Genomic DNA, 9243 nt, shown 5'->3' with positions numbered 1-9243 from the left:
GTTGCATTCCCTGCTGTGTCACTTGGAGCCCGGGTCAGGGACGGCAGGTCCAAGGAGGCCTCCCTTGCTTGGGTGGGGTAAGAAGCTCTAACCAGGTCAGAGCCCCAGCTGTCCAGTTTGGAAGCCCACAGCCCTGGGCTCCCATCTCTGGCCTGCCGTGTCACAAAGTGCCCGGTACAGGGTACTGCAGGCCCAGGGAGTTCTACCCGACTAGTCTGTGCTCAAAAGTGCTGACCAGGGCCCGGATCAGAGCCTCAGAGGAATTGATACGGCTCCCCTATACTTCAGCATCAGACTATGATATCAGATTAGACGCCTGACCCGCTAAATTCAAGCATATTATATAGTGGAGGAAAAGAAACTAACCAGGATTCCCTCAATAATGGCAAGTGAAGAAGAAAGAGCCCAGCACCATATCCCCACCCTTCAGTGCATGCACCAGGCAGTACATGCAGGAAATGTGACGTACAGAAGAAAGACTCCCCGGTGTTGCTCATGGGGCCCGAGTCCTTTTGAACAAGGCTTACCCCGTGGATGTTGTTAGCCCTGAAGCAGCCCCCGTGCACCAGGATTGTATCTTCTTGAAGTCTGGTTGCTTAGGGATGTACCCCAAAGTGGGTGCTATACACTATCTGAGGCTAAATATGGCCATGCGATCGATAGCAAATAACTACAGTTAGAGAATGTTAAAAAGAACTTTGAAGAGAGAGTACAAGAGGGCCTGAAATTGTTGAATGCTAAATGGGTGGAGGGTTCAGGGTTCAACATGGTGAGAAGGTTGGTCACCTGTTTAGGGCGCATCCCCTCACGTATAATCACCCTCACCAAGGCACAACGTTCCCACGAATCACACTGCAGTCCATAAGAGTGCCAATTACAGTTTGGCCTAATTACCTTTCGCGATCCGTGGAAATCCACTTGCATGATCAGAAAATTTAGCGCCCACATAGTCAAGTGCACCGAGCACCAGGACTCCGCTTCAGTACACTCAATCTAAATAACACGCCTGCTGGCAACATGACTGCACTGCGATTCCGAATTGTGTAAGTATCAAATGTGGCTCAGTTGACCCCTTTCTATTGCACCAGAAAGCAACTTAACTTCTATTGCTTCTCTGTTTTTGTTTCCCTGTTTTCTTCCCTAACAGGCATACATATTGTTATACCAGGCAATATAATTTTAAGTCCTGAAGATGATCCCTTTGTAACTTGAGCACGGGATCGAAACGTCGACTCCTTTTAGTAGACATACAGCTAACTAATATACACTATTGTTTGTATGTGCTACTCTGGGAATTACTGACAAATTTGATGCAAAACAGTGCCCAGTTTACTCACTTTTCTTTGCCTGAAGAAACTTTCCTTTCTACTATACTTTTTCCTCAATCTCTTCTTACCTTTAAGTACGGTCCAGGATTGTGCTTTACTGCAACAAAAATGTTTGCTGTTAAAATGTATTCTAAGTTCTAAACACTTGATATATTTTATAATAAATCCCTTGCCCGGCTGGGCAAAGGAAAAGTATATAGCAGCCTATTGTGGTCTATATAACATTGTTGTGAAATATTGCTCTAAGCTTAGGACCTTTGTGTTCGGAAATTAACTGATACCCATGGTCCATAGCCACCCAGTGGGTCCCCCTTGTTTTAGAAAAAACTGGAGGAAGCCCAACACAGTTTTGGTCCAAAACTCGAGGTCACTTTACCTCAGAACAGAAGCACCCAGGGAGCCCTGTGCATGTGTACAAGGCAAGGGGTAGCCAGCGAGTGATTACATATCTGAAGTGAGGGGCTCCTGCATATTGCAGAGAGAAATTACTGGGGAGTCCAGGTATGAATTTGCAAATAATTTAAAGCTTATGCTCTCGTTTCACCCAGAGCATCAGCATTAAATAATATGCAAATGCATGTTGTGGTGACAGCTAGGGCAGAGGCCACGGGGACAGGGCAGATCAACCACACTAGGGCAGTCAAATGTGTAGAGCTTTTCGCTACCAGATTGAATGACGGCCCTGCGGAATGGGGTGATGTTTATTTATTTATTTTTAAAAGCAGTGAAGGCTTCAGCACGTGTGAAGCGTGTGTACGCTGAGCCTACACTCTACAATGGGCTTGCTGTTGGCGCCGACCGGAAGGGAGAAGGGAGGCTGGCAGCATCATGGACTTGGTGCAGACTGCAGAGTGCAGACTGTCAGAGTGGCCTTCTGATTTTGTTACTGTGGGCCGATTTTGCCAAGCAATAGGCCAGTAGCAGCCCTTGGAGGGAGTTCCGATGGGTGGTGAGGCAGGGTGGGGGAGGGGCAGGGTGGGGGTAGTGAACTCCGGCTCACGGCCGACCGGATTAATGTAAAGAAAAAAATAAATACAACAAATTTCATTGCGCGCGCTGAAACGCATTTGGCGTTTGGCTCTATCGGGGCACAGGCACACACCGTCCATCTCCACTAACGTCGACATGCACTAATTGGGAACAGGACATTGACAGATCACTATCAGAAAAAGAATGGGCAATGATTTTAGTATACCCAAAACGAGTGTCCTGCAATACCCGTTTTAAATTCATCCAGTATATGATAACGCAGAGAGGGTACCTGACCACGCATAGAATACATGCCATCTTCCCCACCATCCTGCTGCGATGCCCTAACCAGGACGTAGATCTTTTACACATGCTTTGATCCTGCCCTAGCCTAGGGAGATACTGGTATGGAATAACTGCTACCTTAATGGAATTCGTGGGAGACACAGGATGGCACACAGTAGAGACAAGTATACTAGGGTTATATAGAAGGCGATAAGAACGCAAAGTGTGAGCAAAGTTCACGGATTATGTTTTGCTCCTTGCAAAGCGAGGTGTTACTAGGAGGTGGAAATCCCCTGTAGCCCCTACACTGCTTAGTTGGAAGGAAGAGGTGGAAAAAAGGGGACTGGCGGAAAGCGTAGTTATCCGAAGAGAGGAAAAAAGAGGCCTTAGAAAGGAGCTGATCGCAATGAGTTGGGACCTCTTGTTGGAATCTTCTGTGGCCAACACCTTCACTCCGCCACTAGTCCCTTGCCAGGACAAGAACCCCCAGTTTCGCAACCGAGACATGGGGATTGCCGTGATCAAGACTTCCCCAGGTCTCCATTCACCCACATTCTACGAAGTACCTACCAGACTGGACAGACATCCCACTTTCAGCTTCTACAAACTAGGCTTTTAATCACAACCTTACAGAGTTAAGTTTCTCACATTCCGGGATGGCCCGTCACAGAGGAGGGGGTTGGGGAGTTCGCAAAAATGTATATTACTGGCTATATCTTGATGCAGGAGAATAGTACAATTGTTGTGATAGCAGGATGGGAAGAGATGCCATATCAGGACGTAGGCTGACCAACCGGGTCCCAAATGAGACAAGATTATAAAGGTGGCACAAGGTTAGGATGTGATGTAACAGTATGCGATTTATTTCACCATGTTGTATATATATGAGTTCCTGCTATACAGATACCAATTTCTTGAATTTTCTTTTTTCATGTAGTGTAACTGGAGAAAATGAATAAAATGTGTTAAAAGAAAAAAAAAAGAGATGGTGAACTTTGCCTGGGAAGTGCGAAGCCAGAGGACAATCTGGTGGAGGTACGTAGCAGCCCTGACCTGCCAATCGGTCTTCCAACCTGCGTATAGTGGTCAAAGTCTAATCAAAGCATCTAGTAGCTGGTTACCGAAGTTAGGATAGCTGGCACACAGAAAGCCCAGTTTTATCTGGTAAAGCAAATGATTAAAGGTGTTGGGGCCAAAACAATCTGAAGCATTTCTTAAAATGTACATGGCTAAGAAGCCCAGCTCAATGGCATGGAGCTGGGCATCAATGGCAAGTGTCTAGTGGAGCACTTTTGGTAAGCAGAACTGGGGCTGCAGGATGAACCGAATGCCAGATTAAGGCACCGACTGCTGACACTCATCAGACCCTAGAAAAGGTGTTGGTTGATGTAGGTGGCAGGATGGTGGCTATGGAAGTTGGAATTCGCTAAGGAGTGTTTAACTGCTCACCAGCCTAACCAACTGGTCCTGAAAATGGATGGCACTGGAGCGCCAGGCGCTGAGAGGGGTCTGGGCTATAAGTAGGAGGGCCACTGCAGTGTGCATGATAACCTGGCATAAGGCAAGGACTGGGTGGGGCCACCGCAGGTGCAGATCTTTGCAGTAGTAGCAAATATTCAAATGAGAACTTTGATGGCCAAAGTGGAGAAGGGTAAACATCTAAGAGATGGACAAATGATGTTCAGACTGAACGGATAATGACCTCTGTTTCCTTCAGCCTTCGTGGTGTCCAGTGCATTAACGCAAATGATCCTGGAGAAGCTGAATGGGGATCCATGGAAGAGATTTATTTTTTTTGTGAAAGGCAGGGCACCTGGAATGGGTTCACCAAGAGAGATGGTGTCAGTCTCACGCTGGGATGTACCCATATCTGCAGCAGGTCTCCAAGGTGAACAGCCTCTGGTATGTTGGAACAATGTAGGTAAGTGAAGTTGGCAAGTCCAATCTGTAACTTAGGGAAAAGATTTAGCTGTAAAGGTTGAGTTTGTCGGTCTGGGGTGCGAAGCGGGGCTAGACGCATGTCATAGATGGACAATGCATTGCCTTCCAAGGCGGCGGCAGCATCTCTGGATGTGAGCAGGGCCCTTCCTGTGGTTCACCCTAGCTACAGTGGAGACCTCTCTCATGCCCCTCCCTAAGACATGGGCCAAGCATTCTGCCACAGCCGACACCCAGCAGGTGACTTAGAACTGGTGCAGACTAGGGGAATCTGACTGTTTAATAATTAAAACGAAGCATGATAAAATCCCATGGTGGGTGTTGGCACTATTTGATTTCTGCTCAGTGCTCTGAATGTCAAATTGAAGAAATTCAATGAAGTGCAGGTAAACAGCGGGAGTAATTATGACTCTCATAACCTCTTCACAGTCATAGTGGCCATTTACCTCCAAATGATCCCGCTGTAAACTATCTCTATACCACTATACCCTTTGAGGAGAAGTCTATAGAGATAGGCCACACAAGATTATATCATGACTGTGAGCATGATAGCAAGAAATGGAGCAGCTAAATATCTCATTTCCAGATGGGATAGTTCCTGTATATTGAAAGCCCCACTAACCTCCTTACAGATATAGTCAACTCTATACATTGATCTAACAACACAATAAATAGCAAGGAACCGAATCACACAGTATCACCCTGTTCCATCTCCATACTAATAGACAATGCAGCTGATATCAATTCGAGGTGGGTGGCTCCTGGCCTGGCACTACAATTCCCATGAGCCCAGACACCAAGACCCCACTCAATCCCAGCGCTTCTCTTATGTTATTACTCCCAGCATAAGAGAAGCACCGGGATTGGGTGGAGTGGGCCAGTATTGCCCTCTGGTAGGGTCTGGGAGCCTGTGCCCCTGAGCAAGGAGATCTCCAAGGAACAACCTGGCGATATCCAAGTGCACTTGTCGATTTGGCCGGCCGTGGACGGCCAGCCAAACCAACTTGTCCTCTTTCAGTGCCTACCAATCCTCCCCCCTGCTGAGTGGTGCTGCGGAATGGCCCCGCTCAGAGGACTGGAAGTAAAAATAAAATTACAATAAAGTCATTTTAATGTTATTTAACTTTATTTCTGACTGCTGCATTTCAGCAGTGTGGTGAGGCTCCTCCGCCATAGCAGAGGAGCATCCCCTGAGACAATGAGGAAACCTTAGACCTCAGTCGGAACATTTCATTTGTAACCTCATCATCCAAGAGCGCACAATAGCATTGAGATTTGAAAAACTGCCAGATGTGTACGAGATCAAGGATAAATCCAATGACAAGCAAAGTGATTTTACCCAAAAAGTCACATACTGGAAATATTTCAACAAAAAATACAACTGCGATTTGTGTGGAGACATAATGAGAACTTTCATAGAACTTAGAAAATATGTCTCTAATACACAAAAATGATGCTACCTAAAAACGTATTGCTCAAAATGCGATATGGAAGCCCAATTCCACAACTTTGCATGTCACTGTGCAAAAGGCAAACATAGAATAAAAAGGTCTACAATTCCTCTGTAGCTTCTGTGACCTCAGATTGTGAATAAAAATGTGACTATCGCAACGTTAAAGCAAGCACATCCAAAAGCACTTAATGATGTAGCTTTAGCAAGCAGCAAACCATCCAAACTATTCTCAAAAGAAGAAATACTGTTGCTAGCTGAATTGCAAAAAGTGTATGGAAACAAATAAAATATAAATGCCCTCATGCTTCTGTTTTTTGATAATACAAATAGGAAGCAAAATGCAAAGAAAAAAAACGATAGAGAAAAAAGCAACAAAAAAATAACAAAGGATGTGCAGCAAGCATCCAACAATATTGAAAGTGACTCCAATGAAAACCTGAACTATCAGTGGAAATAACAAAAGAAAGGCGTAAAGACTTTATCAACTGAAAAAGAACACCTAAAATCACTAATATTCATCATCTAAATGGCAGAATATCAGAAGTTCAAAAATATTTTTAAAATTCCACAGCATCATGAAACCGCTATGGACCTGATGGATGAAATTGTGATTAATATCTCAGAAAATACCAGAGATAAAAGTCCAAAGCCAGTCAATCATAATGAACATACAAGTGAAACTGGTAATGAGCCTATGAGTACTGCCCAAGAGGAGCCTCAGAGTGTCCCAGTCCAAAATAACATACTAAAAAAGATAAGAAAAATGAAAGGCTTGATAAAACGCATAAGTAAAGATATGCAAAACCAAAGGGCAGCTATATGAAACATGAGGCAATTTCAAGAAAGACAAAAAGAAAATTGCCAGAATAATCACAGACGGTGCAGAAGATGCCGCTCGCCAAACCAGTTTTTATGATATCTTTCAATACTGCAAAGATATTAGTGAAAAAGAGAAGAAGAAAAACCCGAAATTCATCCCTATTGCCAGAATACAGGAAGAATGGGACTTCGAATGAATATGTAAAGAAATTACACTTCTTGAAATGACAGAAGCATTTGAAAACTAACTTAAACAAAGCATTAAGACCTGAAAATATTTGCTTGAAGGATTTATATAGTGTTTACAAAAAAGAACCAAAGCTGCTCCCCAAAATATTATCAACTTGATTAATTATGCCTTGTTATGTAATTAGTGATATGCATGAATGGATGAATGAGATACCCACTGGCCCTTCCTACAATCTACTGAAACTACAGCTAAAGGAACAGCTTTGGAGAATCAGCGGGGAAATACATCTCTGTTGAGCTTGACTCTAGTCTGGCAGTGTGAAGAGGCATGAGAGTTGTAAGATAAGTAGGAGGACATCGAGCCACAGGTCAAATACTATTACTTTTATTTATTTTTTCAGTTTCCTGGTGAGGCGGGGTGAGCCCCATGGGCTCTTGCTACTGGCTCCGAGTGCCCGATGTCCAAAGGGTGTGACCCTATCGGGGGACAATAGCAGGTGGGAAGTTTGACTGGTGTAGTGCACCTGTCAAACAGTAATGCACATGTCCTAAGGCGAGCTCAGTGAGGACATAATCCTCCATGGAGCAAAAGCGCAGAAAGATCGCTTGATCTCAATTTTCACTATGAATACAGACGCTGATAGCGCAAACTCATGATCCGTTCTTACCTTTTGGGTTTCAACAGGAGCGTCAGAAAAGTTACCAGAGAGATAACTGGCTTGTGGCCGCCAAGCATTCATACAAATGTCACTTTTTGATCCTTCGATTGTCGGTAGTGGTGGCTCCTCTGCTAAGGTGGAGGTGCATTGCCCCACTGTTTTTTAGCAGTGTAAATTAATGAAACATAAAATGATAATAACTGGTTGTTATTATTTTATGTTTCCCTGCTGGGGAAGCTCTGTGACAAGACGGGGTTGCTCTGCTCCCAGAGCAGGGCAGGCGAGGATTGGTTTGCCCATTGTAAGTGCACATGAATGCTTGTCCGGCCGTCCAAGGCCGGTCAAACATTCATGCGCACTTTGCATGTTCTCCACACAGGCTGCATTACAGCCTGGGTGGAGAACATGCCAATCACACCACCGCATTGCAGCGTTGTGATTGGCTATGGGGAGCCTGGGAGCCAGGTGCTTCCTGCTTCCCTGTTCCGGTCTGAAGAGACGACGGAGGAGAGAGGGGGAGGGACGCAGCAATCAGGTAAGTTTCTTTCTTTTTTTTTTTAATCCCCTTCCACCCAATCCCAATCTGTGCTGGCCACCACCGATTTTTGGCTCTTCCTATCACTGTGAAGTAGAATTTACCAAGCATAAGGTTGTTCACCAACTAATAGGGAATGTGAGCTTTGTTTAGATCGTCGTAAAATATGTTAGGTCCACCCTACTGATGATGTGCTGTTTCATTAGTAATCCTGCGCAGTACAAGAGGAATCATAGGTTCAGACATTTGGTGTATATGCTTGGCTGAAGAGCCAATGAATTGAAACTACCATCTGTGGGATTATGATGAATTTCTCTAAGTCAGAACGCTCCCTAAACTGTAACGATGCCCAGTGTCGTGGAGCCTCGGTTGGCCTGGGATAGCTGGCCTCTAGGCTGGTGCATATAACTGCCTGCTCGGGGACTGGAGTACAGATGCAAGGGGGCCACCTACACTACCCTGCGAGTACTGCATGTTTGAGGGGTATTTGATGCTAAATCATGCGTAAATGACCTGATTCTGGGTCATAGTTTCGTAAGTAGCAGACCAGCTACCTTGCTGCAATCTATTGAAAGCCATTCTCTAAGCCAAGCTTTTGTCTCCATCTGGGAGTGCCCATTCCCCCCACAGGCCCCTCTGCCACCAAGCCAGTGGGAAAGACGGGGTGTGGGACCTTGTGGGAAAGTAGGATCTGCTTTCATTGTTACCCCCACTTTTATGCCTGGATTTAGTGTGTTTTTGACCTAGTCTGCTGGGTTACTGCTAATCAGGACCCCAGCAACTGTGCTTTCTCCCCTAAATTGCCATGGTAAGTACCTTGTTACCTCACAATTGGCTATTTGTGTACCCTTATAAGTCCCAAGTATACGGTACTTGGGTACTCAGGGCATAGGTACACCAGGGGTATCCCATGAGCTGCAGTATGTATTGTGTCACCCATAGGAGTCCACTTAAACTGCGACTACGGGCCTGCCATTGTAGCCTGTGTGAGCTGGCGCTTGCACGTCTCACAACAGATATAAGTTTCCTTATATTTGAGGAAACTGCACTTAAAACTCTTAAGTCACC

At 45.2% G+C, this 9243-nt stretch overlaps 1 pseudogene; it reads left to right on the top strand.

Moving 5' to 3' along the window:
* The first annotated feature begins 298 nt into the window (after positions 1-298).
* Positions 299-8774, top strand: LOC147702381 (28S ribosomal RNA; annotated as a pseudogene).
* Positions 8775-9243: the final 469 nt, after the last annotated feature.

Source organism: Lissotriton vulgaris, chromosome 7 (assembly GCF_964263255.1).
Source record: "Lissotriton vulgaris chromosome 7, aLisVul1.2, whole genome shotgun sequence".
NCBI classification, from domain to species: Eukaryota; Metazoa; Chordata; class Amphibia; order Caudata; family Salamandridae; genus Lissotriton; species Lissotriton vulgaris.
Note: the sequence above shows the minus strand (reverse complement) of the source record. Positions and strands in the feature narration are given on the sequence as shown.